At 29.2% G+C, this 14,790-nt stretch overlaps 1 protein-coding gene and 1 long non-coding RNA gene across 3 annotated transcripts in view; one reads left to right on the top strand and one right to left on the bottom strand.

Moving 5' to 3' along the window:
- The window catches only part of br (broad-complex core protein), a 285,943-nt gene that overhangs the window by 238,580 nt on the left and 32,573 nt on the right, over positions 1-14,790 (bottom strand). The window lies entirely within an intron of this gene.
- On the top strand, positions 7-9,895 carry LOC106678366 (uncharacterized). 2 transcript variants are annotated; one of them, XR_001342750.3, is made up of 5 exons: positions 7-571; positions 1,334-1,396; positions 1,858-1,961; positions 6,551-6,709; positions 8,333-9,895. It is a non-coding gene; the product is annotated as an uncharacterized lncRNA (long non-coding RNA). The 2 variants fall into 2 exon arrangements; XR_001342749.3 differs by lacking the exon at positions 8,333-9,895 and having other exon boundaries at positions 6,551-7,543.

The raw sequence follows: 14,790 nt of genomic DNA, 5'->3' as shown, positions 1-14,790 counted from the left end.
AATATCTTTTATATTTACACTCTTTCTGTGAGCCTAACTTATAACGACCAACCGATGAAGAGGCGGTATTTGAAAATGGGAAGGGTGGTGGAATTAGAAGCTGTATATATAACTCACTAAATATTGCTAAAAAAAAAATTGTGCTAAATGAAACTATTAGTCATAAATCCCAAAGTCATAAATGTGTAATTACGACAAAAATCTGTAAATTATAATAGAAAAGATTCACGGTTGTCATACTAGTTTAAGAAACATGATTTTACTCGATATTTAGATATACTTGGTCTAATATTTTGTATAAAATAACTGTTAAAAGTAACAATTTCAGTAAGAGCAGGCTGTAATGGAGAGAAGTAAGGATGCTGATTGTTAAGGAGGGGCTTGAGGTATGAGGTGTAGTTAGCAGATGGCCTGATAGGGTTGGACCAACACGTGGCTACCGCATTACCTCAGAGCTAATGACCGCCGCATCTTCGTCCCGTCCTAACCACTCATCAATCTAACTTTTCTACCACTGATAAACAAGCACGTCTTCGATTCCTCCCTTTGGTGTCGGAATATTGTACAATAAGTATGTATTATAGGCATGATACCTATTATTAAATCAATAATATATTGACATCTTGAAAGTCTTAAATAAATTAAAGGAACAACTTTTTATCAAACTTGCGAATTTAGAAAAAAATATTTGATAAAATATTAATTCCAGAAATAAAAATTTAATCAATCATGAAAAAAGTAATATAACGGAATAATCATTTAACAAATAATATTAAATAAATATTATTTGTCAAAAATATATACATATTTTTTTTTCTCATTATTTTGTTATTTTTATTATTTAGATGTTGCTATCTGATGGACCACTTGTTTTATTTTTTTTATAAAAAAATCTGTTTTCTTTCTTTTTTTATTATATCATGTAAATATATGTAATTTATATATGTCCGATCACGGATTGATTAGTATACTGTGTAATGTAGCAACCCCATGTATTTGGGCAGCATGGATGAATAAAGCATTTCTCTCTCTCTCTCTCTCTTGCTCAATAAATAAAATAAAAAATTTAAATATTTATTTGCATATTTAATTCATGGTTTTTCATATGATCATTATTTGTCTTATTTGTGTACTATAACCATCTGTCATATACATTCAGATAGTGGTAACAGAAATAAGATATGTGTTTTTAATCATCGATTATTTTACATAGTTTGATTTATTTCTTATTAAATTTAAACTTTTCCTTTTTTATGCATTGATATGTCATTTACATCTATATTGCAGTTTTCAAATTTAACTATTAAACTTTAATGCATTATTATTCTTCTAGGGATCTCGTCATGAGAAGAACATGGCAGTATCATCCAAAGATAATTTATTGGATCCAAAAAAGGTGACAAATTTAAGAATCTACTCTAAGCTGCGAAAGTAGTGATAAATGATTTTAATGGAGTAGTCACTAAAAAAATTAATACTAATTAAGTTAAGTAATTGAATATTTATTGGTATATTATTGTATTGGAACAAATGAGACAGTTATTAAGTTAAAAAAGAAAGTCAAGTGTAAAATTCATAGCAGGTTAGTGACTGATTCAAATTCAAAATAGATAGAAAAAATAAAATATTCATAAAATAGATAGTAACATATAATAGACAGTAAAACATAAATAGACAGTAAAATCTTAATAGTATTTCTTTTTTTTTTATGAAGGCATAAATATAAATATTTTTTATTGGTTTATTGTTTTTTGTAATTTTTCATGAAGATGACCTTTATAAGAATTTTAATTTTAGCATATTTTATTTAATTATATTTTTCCAAAATATCTACTTAATAAACTTTTTTAATTTCAGCCATGCATTTGCGACGGGATTTCAGCTCCTTAAAGTGGAGGCAGCTTAGAAGATTGTTTGTGGTAGTTTCTTTTACCGGTGCGTGTTGCCTGAGCATAATAAAGGTATATAATTGTTAATTAGATATTCTGTTTTGTGATATAATGTTTGTTAAATCAAATGAATGGGATTGATTTACACGGGTCCAGAAGTGTTTGAAAAAAAAGATTCATTTCTTATTCATTTATTTTTAACTTAATTTATTTAAGAAATAAATATATTTCTGTTTAGCCTCCAAAAAAATCTCTGAAATTCTCTTCCTTCTCATTGAAATCATACCTAGTCAGACTTCATACAAAGAACGTCATAATAAAATCCATTGCTTATAATGCCAAAAGGCAATCCAAGGTATCATTCACAACCAGCTACACATAGCATACCTCCTATATGTACGTACCAAATACCCACTAAAATCTTTACAGGAGGGTATGAAAAAAAAAATCCATTGAACAACCGGAGATTGCATGTTGCTTACTACGATACGACCCCTTGAGAGATTTCTTCTTACAAAGATCTTTCTTAGTTTAGTGTTCGCCAAGAAGATCAATCACCGTTCACTATTAGTAGAATAATGTTCACTAACTGATCTATGTCCAAGTCTCTATCGTTCCAGATCTTCCAGTATCAAAAGGCATTAGTTCATTAACATACTTTTCCTCGCTCTTCGATCTACTAGGAGAGGCCTATTGTCATTCTTCTGGGCTACTTATGTAACTAAAACGTTCTGTCATCATCAATCATTTTTGTAATTATGCTATTATAATTGCATGTATAATTTATAAGATAGTACTAGCGGGCTTTCTAGAAAGTAATGCGAAATTATAAACATTATAGATTTTTTGGAACAAATAAAAGGTAAAGGTAATTTACAAAGACATTTTATATTGCGGAGGACAAAAAGAATATATACATATATATATGAGAATTACCAGTTTTTTTCGACATAGAATGTTGAATAAGGGTAGATTGTGAACTAAAGTTTATTAACAAAATAAATAAATAAAAAAAATTCGAGTTTATTCAAACATAATTTGCTAATATTATCAGAAGTGTTACTCTATTAACACCATTACTCTAGATAGATATTATTATTATGATAATTTAAGATGTTGATTTACTTGTTGATATTTGTAACGCATGCATCGGAAATCCTAGAGAATAGGCGAATTGATATCATTCCACAATAATTAAGAAAGAACATTCAATAATTAAAAATAAACAAGTTAATTCACTACGTGGTCCTTATAATTTCTTCTTTTAAATTAATACATTAGTAGATTCAGATTTATTAATTTTATTGTTTTGTTTTCTTCATTGTATTATCCAATAATACAAATAAATCGAAAATGTTGAATTGGGTAATAATATTTTAGAATTGTTGTTATTTAAAATATATTAAATAAATTATATGAATATTTCTTATAAAGAACTACTCGAGATACTGATGGCTTAGCCGAGGTTTATAACTAAACATAATCATATATAAATATAAGTAGCATCTACATACCTGCATATCTATTGACAACTATGTGGGCTTTGTGTATTGATACCTAATTATTGAGGATTACATTTTAATTTTAACTTATACATGCGTTAAATTAATATTGGAGTTTTTTTTTCTATGCTTTGTGGATTAAGCGGCGATGTCATGGCACGACAATGGCGGATACACTTAGTTCTACTGTAATTTAAGTTAAATGTTTGAAATTTCTTAATTTGTTATAATTCTAAAAATTCAGCAGTAAAGATTATCAAAAATATAAAAGTTAATTACAAGAATATATTTTTCTCATTACTAGAAACGGGCTTGGACTAAGTTAATGAACCTCTATTGATCAATTTTAAATTAACTTTTTAGATTCTTTTTTTTTTTTTTCGATCAAGCTTTAACTCCTTTAAAGTGGATGTTAATTATGCTCTCTTCTACTACCCTCCGGTAATTAACAGGTGTGTTGATCCATGAAAATACAAAAAAAAAAAAAAAAAAAGAAAGAAAAAAAAAATCACCCCTCTCCGATATAGGAATAAAATTTGCCGAAAAAAGACCCTGGAAGCACGCTCACCAACTAAATAAACAGCCATTTTTCTTTCCCCTTTCCCTACCAGTATTGTTTATCCCCGTAATCCGATATTTGTAAAACTGGACACACACTCACACAGATATACATAACCCAGAATAGAAATCAAACTGCCCCTAATCCTTGTTTTTCTGTTATTCTTTTTCGACTCGTGCCAAATCAAAACCAAATTAAAAAGAAAAGAATATTCTGGTGTAGATTTAAACGTGAGACTATCTAAACTTTTACTTTAAGGATTCTAAGTGTAAAATAATTCTTGGAATATTTTAATTTCCTAAATATTCTTTTTTAGAATTCGTTTAATGTTTGTGTAAGTGCTGATATGAATAGCATTACATAAAATGTCAAAGAACAATGTCATCCTGTTTACGTTTTTGTAAGTATGTACTCCGAAATGATTTACAAAGTATTACAGGATTTATCTTAGAAAGTATCTCGGAAAATACTGAAAGTGAAGAAAGAGGTATATGAGAGCTTAAATTTTAATGCACATTACTATAAAAAATTTTTTTTTAGTTGTCAGAAAGTAGCTTTAATGATATCGAACGCCGAGTGGAATAATTAGGCTTTCAATTTTTTGGGCCTCAATTTTGTTGTTTATACTTATTTTTTTTAAACCAATAACGTAATATTTTCTTCAATTTTATACCAAGTGAGAATTTAGTGATTAAAAAAAAATTTCAAGTTCCCAGCAAAAAAAAAATTCACTCGCTTAGATTTTTTTGATATGTCAAAAAAATTCCAATAATGATGATAAAATTTAAATCTCGTCCCTGTGGATATAGTATAGTTATATAAAATATATAACTATATAAAATATAGTTCCACCTACAACCTATTTTTCTTTAAATTCCCTCTACTAAAGGGGAGACCTATTTTAACTATTATTTTTTATTTTTTTATTTTTTTTTTCAGTTCAAACGATTGAATTCAAATTTTCAATTGAATTGAATTGAATTCAAACATATCAAGAAGATATTAAAATATACTAAATTTCAGAAATCAGACCATACAAGGTTAGACAGAATTTGAGATATAAGACAATTTATTTATGATTGTTAAGTGACTTTTTTTTTTTAGCTTTCAAATCAAGCAAATGTGAGTATAAATTATTGTAACCATCTGAAAGAGAGAAAACCCATGACGGAGATAACATTAGAGTTTAGTCAAATTATACACGGATAATAGAGATCTTTTTATACCATACAAATTTGAAGTTGATCGCTTGAGTTCCGTAGTAGCTGTGGAGGATTTTTATGATTTTTTTTTGGGAGGGAGGGGGAAATGTGCATAAACGGGAACAGACATTTCAGGCTAAAATAAAGTGCATTTTTAATTTCTGTCAAAACTGGTATTAAGGTCTTTTGGAATTCCTGAACAGATAGAAACTTGTTTTAGGCTTAAAAAAAGTTTTTGACCTGCTTTACGAGAAGTGACTGCAAGTTTTTTCGACTTTTCAGAGGTCTCGTCTTATTAAAATTTCTGCCCTATTTTTTTCTTATTCTATGGAAAAAAATTGTATTTTTTTTGTAAATGCAGAATGATAAACATAAATTATCATTTAAAAAAACATATTTTTAAAACTTATGTATTTTTTTCTGTTCGTAAACCTCATTATCACGAATATTTTAGGAAGTAGAATCACCTGATAAAATTTGATTAAAATCGGTGACTACATCATTGTGCTTTTTAAGATGCATTCAGACTTAAATATAACTGATATGCAATGCAATGATATATTTACGAACGAACCTAAACATTAGAATTATTATTATTTGATGGATTGTAGAAAAATGGTCTGGTCAAGAAAGGTACAATTAGCAAAAAAACTATTTATATATTGCTAATTATTATTCCTTATTGTTAAAGAATTTTCTAATATTTTTGTACCTTTCTTGACTGTTACCCGGACCTTTTCCTAAAATAACCGGTATATTCTCCGTCAAGTAATTACTCAACAACAGCTTTTTACAAAATATTTTAATTTTAACATTGATGAATTTAATCTAATAAAATTTTAATATGCAATTTTTATCAAATCGCCACTTAAACTGTGAAATCTCGTGACTGAAAAAAAATTTTTATACTATTAATAAAAAACAACTATTTTAGAGAAATCTCTCGAGAATTTTCCCATTAAAAAAAACTATCCTTTAAAATGATGGTTGAGAGAGCTATCTATGATTAAAAAAAAATAGCATTGTTAATTGTATTTTAGGTTACGAGGTATCACAGAGAAACAAAGTCTATATTATTGAATGTAATAATTTACATTCATGATCGAACTGCAAAAATTACACCCTTCAGTTTAGTATCTTTTATAGGAAATATGAAAAACTTCCAGTTTCAAAAAAAAAAAAAATCAAGTACCAAAACCTTTTTTTACATTTAGATTTAGATTTAGATATTTAGAGTGAAGAGATTGAGTTAAATCTTGTATAAGAAAAATATGTATAAAATATCTGTAAATATAAAACTTTTATATTATAAAATAAATAGTTTAATTTATTTTTTATTGTTGCATTATAGTTTAGAATTATGAACTAACGAATTTAAATAAGTACATTTTTTTTCAGGAATGTGGGGCTTATCATGAAGGCCATGATCCCACCTAGTTCAGCTTCTCTATTACTTCACGAGGCCGAGAATGTAACAGAGTCCTCGAAGTTCTTGCGCACACCATCCGCGCCGAGTGGCTGCTGTAGAGAGGAGCCATCAAACATTCATTGAGAACGGTGACAGTGCTTCCTCAATAATTCTCGCCGAAATAAACGTCGACAATAGTGAGTCGGATTTGGTCGAAAAAGTGACACCCCCACTCGTCGGTGTCAGCCACGCCCCTCCCCCCACTCTAATAATGCATTACAATACATCTGTCATTATCTCCTGCCTCTATGTCCACCGCCTTCTTTATTATGTCATACGTGTCGCTTCTGGTCATCAGCTTTATTTTATTCATCGGTCATCAATATGCCCGGGGTGGAAGGACCAGTGTGTCCCGGGGGTTGATTGAGATAAAACCGATCAGTTTAAGGGATAATCTGTATGAAACATTCCAATTATCAGATAACAGAAAAGATAAATAAAATTTAAAAACGCTCCAAATGTTTAGACTACAGTTCAAATTTAGGTCATCAAGACATAGAAATCACCAGAGATCATCTAACACTTATGTACCTCAGATTTACACATATTTTTGTTAGATTATCTACTAACAAAATATTTGTAATAGTTTTTTAGTATATTTTTGAAAATTTCGAAAATAGCCGAATTTTAGTTCACAATAATGTTAGTAAATCTATTTACAACCGAGGACTTTGGACAACTCATTTTAAAGCTCTTTTATTTTACATGTAACATGAAACCCTTACAAATAAACAAATTATTTCTATTTGTTTTCAAAATTTTGGTCCGGGTGGCGGTCAAAAAAAGGGATGGAAATATCATAAAATCTATTTATTAGCAACCTGCTCTAGCAGCTATGGTACAACAACAACAATTTAAACTATTTATTAATAACCTTATATTTAGTTACAAATAAACAGTTTTTCTGTTATAAATATTTTTAATGTGATGATTTTTTTTTTTAATTTTCGCATATTAAAACCAGCAGTGATTTTATTTTAAATGAATTTCTAATTGCTTCTATTTTTCTGGAAGAGGAAGAGGAAGAATGGAGAATGGTTTCATTTTATATGTGGTTAAATATTTTACTCAATGTTCTCGCAATATTTAATATCGTTTGTACATGAAAAAATGTAGATCATTATCTTATTTTTAGTTAACATTGAACTAGTGATTATATTTCTTATTTTTTTGGAAAGTAAATTATGAGATATCTTTGACCGTAGATATCTAATTTGTATTTACACATACCTTGGGCTTTTTAAGTTAGGGATTTTACTACAGTTCGGTGATATAGAAGTATGCATAACATCGAACTTCTGTTAGAAAAACAATTTATAATTTTCTTGTAAGTACCTCACTTTTCCTATTTTTAGTCAATTTTACTTTTGTCCCTTGCTTCTGCGCCGTTGATTGGTGCGGTCAAGGAAGAAAACACACAGTATGTAAACTTATTCTTATTTTCAGCTGGCGTTCCGGCCTAAGTTGTAAATCTTCATCAGGATAATGTGCCCAAAGATTCGTATCAAGTGAGATCCAGACATCATCGTAGGTTTTGATCCGTACCTCTGTTGAATCCTGGTGAAGCTTACAACTTGGCCTGAAACTTCTTTTAGTGTATAACTGAAACTAGTGTATTTTCTTCCTTGGCCCACCTCATTTCCTCTAATCAAATCCTCCATAGTAATATTAATATTATATCATCTAACCTAAAACATTTATAAATGTTTCAGGATAGCTGACTTAACGGATGGGAATTTATTATTTTCAAAATGATGAAGTGGAAAATACTCCGGAAAGTACTCAAAATGAGATACAGATGTCATTTACTTCATGGAATTTAATTTTAACACATTTTTACTCATTTTCCTATATTTACTAGTATTAAATGATGCATGAAGATCTATTTAAGGTTGAATTAAAGTTTTCACCCTTTTGGGAATGAGAGATATCGATCATTTTAAAAATAATGAAGTAATAATTATCATTGATAATTTGGGAGAAATACGGTTGTTCGATGAAATCCAGTTGACTTAGTAGGCCAGCTTACTGTTATCTAAATTAGAATACAATACATTTAGACGTTTAACCAACAGGCGGTTTATTAACCCGTAGGAAAGGAATTTCCAAATTTAAGACGAATGCTAAAGGTAATTTGATCGAATTTATTTCTATTTTTATGACAAAATTATTAAAATTTCATACTATTTGAAAAGAGTATTTATCCTAGCCCGAGACAAATGATTGTTCGGACTCGATTTTTTTTTTCTCTTTACTTAATATATCTCTGGGAATTCAAAAAAATTGCTAAAAATAACATAAATTCAATAAAAAGAAGGAAGAAAAATAATTAGTAATTTTATAATGGATATATTCATAAGCTCCTCCCCGGCTATTTCTAGAACACGGTAAGAGAGAGTTATCTTTCTGCTAACCAATCTATTCTAGCCAGATTGAAAGGGTCGAGTTTTCATTCCGTGGGACCGCTATGAAATAAAAGTGATTATTAACCCGCCCAGACCTAAATCGAACCGGCACCGATGAGGACTCAATACAATCGGCCACAATGGCCCCTTTTTGACGATTTATTGTTAGTATTGGATTTACTTTAAAAGTAATAAGTTTATGAAATTTGAGAAATAAAAAAAATTAATTTCAATGACACCCCTGAACTAGATAGTAAAGCACTGATAAAAAAATAGTTTAATATATCATGAATTCATATCTATTATATTCAATTGTTAAGGAGAAATTATATTTCAGAATATTTACTTGGAATTAAGTTAATATTTTTCAATTTCTTATTTATTTTATTCAAATAATATTTTTTTAAATTTTTAACCATAAATTAAGATCGTATTGTGCTATTTAACATAGTATCTTCAAGTTGTTATAACCATTTGGTGTTGACATATCGCCAGCATACTCTCGGGACGGTAGAAGACGAAGAGGACTCCGGGGACACGGTAACCTTGCAGAAGAAGGTCAGGGTTGGAATAAGGGTTCGATGGGGCCCTTTGCCTTGCTCGGGTGACCTGCATCCCTTACGTGTTCTTGTTCGTACCTATCGTATCCTTTCACTTAGGCACAAGGGAGGTTAGGGAAATTATATCGAGTACCTCAATTATAAATTGTATAGATGGCGATTTATTTCAATAATATAGATATAATTACTAAGTTAAGCATACGACTAGTCATTTCCTATTCATTACATCTATGTATAAATATAGCTCAGATGAAGCTGACTTACAAAATGTCACACCCAAATATTTGAAAAAGGTTCAAACATTTTTATTATCATGTATTATTTCGAGCTTCGTCCTATTTTAATATTTTAAGACTATTTAAGAGTCTTACAGTTTACTAGGAGTTAACATATTTCTCACGTAAAATGATAATTATTTCTAATAATAAATAATACAAATAACAAAGAATAGTTCCTAAAATGAAATAGGAGAAAATAATAGTATGAGTGACACTCTTATATTTTTACCTTCACTTTTTTATTAATATGAAATAAATTTTATTGGGAAGTACCACGTTTTGAGGTGTAAAAAAAAAATGTTTTAAAAGTTTTGAGGTACCCTAAATCGAAATATCGATTCTATATTGGCACATTTTTAATATTTTATTATTAAATATAATTAATGTAAAGGGAACAAACAAAAAGTCATACAACAGTGTGAGATTCCTGCTCACTAAAAAACCGCCACCAAATTCTTCTTTACCGCGCCAAGGAACCGCTGTCAAGCATTACTTCACGGGGCAAAGAGGCTATCTGCTTCTTCTCTGGACATCTTATTTAAGCTAAGCCAATGCCTGGTCTTTCCCTTTTCGCTCTTTTGCTCTAAGCCTTCTGCCGATTTGCGCTGCATACTCCTATTCTCCTGCCCGGTCATCACACACACGTATGTGTGAACAGTCTAACTAAAAAGTCGTAACAAAACTGAAATTATATATTCGAGCATGTGTGTGCTGGTGATATTTCAGCAACTTTTTCGCTAAAATCGACAAACTGGAAGTTTCAGAATAAAAAATCGAATTTAGTCTTTTTGGGGAATTTTTATGAAAACTGCTCTAACGATTTTGATTAAACTAGGTAAATCAATGAGTAAATTAAGGGTTCTTAGTGCCGCCCGTAGCTCAGTGGTTAAGACACAATTTGATATCTATTGGCGGTGCCTGTTCGAAACCGTTCTGGAGGTTGACTTTTTTCATTGAGTAGCGGTCCCACAAAATAGCAGTATAGGCTGGAAAAAAAAAAAAAAAAGGTTCTTAAATACCAAACTCCTTCATTGAAACAGTTTAACAGGGGTTAAATGATAAATTTAATTAAAAAGCATCTCCCACAGAAGTTAGAGATAGATGTTCTAATCGGAAATACTCGATCATTTACTAAGCACAGTATTGTTGTCTTTTGTTAAACTGTTGCTTTATTGGCAGGAAAAAAAGTTGCTCTTTGTTATTTTCACCTCGGGAAATTCCAAAATACGAATATTTATAAGTAAAAGATGTGCAAAGCTTAGATTTTTTGATTCAAAGTTAGACAATAATTACCTAAATGTTCTCTAAATTGGCAACGCCATTGTGATTTATTACTAAATGCTGGTATACATATTCCACCTTGATTCTATTCTGGTTTATTATGGTACAATGAAGCTTTCAAAACTGTTTCCTTGATATTAATATAAAATAAATAATTTTGTAAACAGCGATGTCGAGAGCTATGCCTTTAATTTTGAAACTACACTGCATCATAGCGTGCTAGTTAAAATCGGTCATTAATTAATTTAAATTTAACTATCACGTATTTTAGCGAATGAGATACCATTTTTTATAGTTTTATAAAAATTATACAGTATGATACTTTATTATTTAATGTATATAAATATTAATTGCTAACTTCAATGTGCATCGTGCAATTATCGTGTGTAATTTATCTTGTGATTTGTTTAAAAGAACCATTGAAGATTCAAATAATGGCTGAAGGTAAGTGACAATAAAGTAATAAATTACACAGCAGTTAAGTACATTTAAAATATACAATCATAAGATAAATATATGGTGTTTGTTCAAGCTGCAGATATGTTTTAGGCTATATCATATTATAGGAGTCTTAAAACATAAAAATAAAAAAAACATAAAAATAAGACATTTTAAGATTTGAAATTGGTTTCTCACTAGTTTGGCGCGATCTAGTGGAACTATTAAGAACTACTAATACTCAGATTACGAAATATTTCGAGATACATTTGTAGCTGAATTGCATGCGCTCTACAGGCTACGTCTAAGGAAATATTTAAATACCCTTAATGTGCAGAAAAACGGTGTTAAAATTTTTTTCAAGTATAAAATTTAATAAATGTTTCATTTTAAATAAATTAATAAAACTGCTTGTCCAAGATACCCGCTTTATCATTTGTTTTTCAACTCTAGTCATTATTGATTTTAATATAATTTTTTTTTATACTATTTTTTTTCAATTAACCTTGCCATAAATGTTGAATAAAAATTATACGTTTCAAAAACTACCCTAAGTGGACATAGTATGTTGTAAAGCTGGCCACCAATGTTTTTGCTACTAAGAGGAGATTTCTACTAACTCCTTTTTTATTTTTTAAAATCCCCGGAAAGAATGGTTTTATTATAAAAAAAAATCAATTATAATTACTAATAAAAATTTAACTGTTTAGAGGTATTTAAAAATTTCTTTCTAGACAAAAATTGTTTGACACAACTTCTCCTTGCAAAATTTAGTTGATCAACTCATTTAGTTAAAAACAAAATAGCCAAAAATTAAAAAAAAAGATAACACAAAATGTAAATTAACATTACTGGATATATCAATATTTGATTGTACTTTTTATTCTTCACATTACTTCAGAAATTTTAAATTAAAAAAAAAATCGATACTCCCCAGGACACAGGATTATGAGTTTGTTAAATTTCTTTTTATCTGTCCTCTTTTTATTTTTAATTATTCGTTTCAGTATAAAAAGGTGATAATTCGTATGTCGTTTCAGATCATATTAAATACAATTCCTCTTTCAGCTAATTACATTGTTTTTTATTTGTATATTTTTTACATCGAGAGGACTTCCCTGAAAAGGTCAGGAAATTAGCCGGGATGATTTTAAAAAAAAATATATTTCACCGAATTAAACTTAATATTACATTCTTGGAAGGGAAAACTTGAAATGAATTTATTTTAATTATGGAAAAGTCCAATTAATTTTAATAAATTGAAACATTATTTGCGAGCATGCTACCTTTATATTTTTGTTTTAATACTTGGAATACCTTTTCAATTAAAGTATTCGGAAAACACCCATCCTCAACGTTGTTCAAATTAAAAAGGGTTGTTTAATTATAATGTGGATCTATTGAATGCTGCGAATGCGTTCCATTGTAGTCCTGGGGGGTGGATATCGGGAAATCCCCTGGAAATTGTAGGCATGCTATAGAAAATATCTCATATATATAATTTTATAATAATCGATATTGCGATTATAACATTGGGCGAGTAATCCTCATAAATACAACCAGTTTGGTACAATGTAATCGAAATTCTCGGAAAACGACCAGGAAAATTGGAACTTGGATATTATGTTGTGGAGGAAACATATCAATTCATTAAAATTATTTACTGACAGTAATATTTTAAAAACATTTTTAATTTAAATAAATCAATGTATAGAAAATATATACTGATTTACGATTTCTATATCAGTTATAAAATTTTTCTTGTTTTAGTTTTAATATGTTTCGTTTTATCACTGAAGGAATATGGGACTTCTCATTATAATAATCAATCTATTACAGAAAAAAATAGCTTCAAGATGTAAAACATCAGGATGATTTTAGTCAAGTTAAATGCTTAAAAAACGAAATGGAATGAATTTCGATAAATTGTAAACTAAATATCTGCTAAGTTACAACCTGTTGGACCTAAGTTAGCAGTTGGTTCAAGTAGTTTAGAACTAGTGAAACTATTCTTCCGAAAAATGGGAAACATATGTATTTTAATATATAAAATATAAGTAACAATATGGTGGTTACTTTTTGATTCATCCAGCAGTTCACTTGTACAAAAGAGGAGGTATGGTACATGTTTCATATATATGCTTTATAGTAAATATATAATGTACTATAATATTACAACACTATTCTCTATTCAATTAAAAAGTAAACACTAGTTCAAATTGATATATAATATTAATAATAATAAGTTTTTATTATTACGAAAAAAATGTTTTTATGTTTATTGTTATGATTATTCCTCTAACCAGTTAGTGATGGCAAAAATACAAAAATGAATAAAACTTATTTATTTGAGCTGGCGTTTCGACCTGAATTTTAATCCTTTATCAGGGTTGCTTATGCAGAGGTTCTGTCTGAAGTAAAAACTTCGAAACTTCGGCTTCAGACAGAACCCCTGCTTAAGTTGCCCAGATGAAGGCCTAAAATTCACGTCGAAATGTCGACACAAATAGTATTTATTTATGTATTTTTGCTGACCGTACACCTCGACCACATTTTCGCATTAATCTACCTTTTTATTAAAAAAAATAAAGAAGTTATTGTTATCAAAGAAAGTTCATCCTATAGGTGCACTGTATTTACAAACCTAATTCGATGTATACTTCAAACATTCCAGTAGATAATAGCATTGGGCCAATCCAAATAATTCTCATTTAGAATTAAATGAAATGCAATAATATTATAAACGACATTTTGGGTAGCGCCATTTTTTTAAATAATAGCCTTGTATTTATAATATATTCCAGTATCTTGTATTTATAATATATTCGAAATCCAAACGCACGATGAGGCAAAGTTTTTCCTCCAAAAAGTTTCCAAATCGTGAGCATTAACAGTTCCCCAACTGGTTGGAACATGTCTACTGGCCCATCGACCAATGAGAGAGCTTCTCCTCACCCTTGCTGTATTCAAATTAGCTCTATTGGTAGTTCTGGGTTACACCTTGATGAAGGCTGCGTCCCACTTATTTTTTCTCAGCTTTCTTTAAAACAGCGCACAATGGAAATCAACGTCCAAAACGCGCAAAAAAAAAAACCATTAACTCAGAAATTAATATTGATTATAAAACTAATATTTGAAGTTGAATGTTGCTTATTTAGACATTTTAACCCAATAATTATCAGTATAACGAATTATATTGTGATAATTT

Source organism: Halyomorpha halys, unplaced genomic scaffold, assembly GCF_000696795.3.
Source record: "Halyomorpha halys isolate HHAL.00 unplaced genomic scaffold, Hhal_1.1 Scaffold135.1, whole genome shotgun sequence".
In the NCBI taxonomy this organism is placed as follows: Eukaryota; Metazoa; Arthropoda; class Insecta; order Hemiptera; family Pentatomidae; genus Halyomorpha; species Halyomorpha halys.
This window is presented reverse-complemented; position numbering and strand designations above follow the sequence as displayed.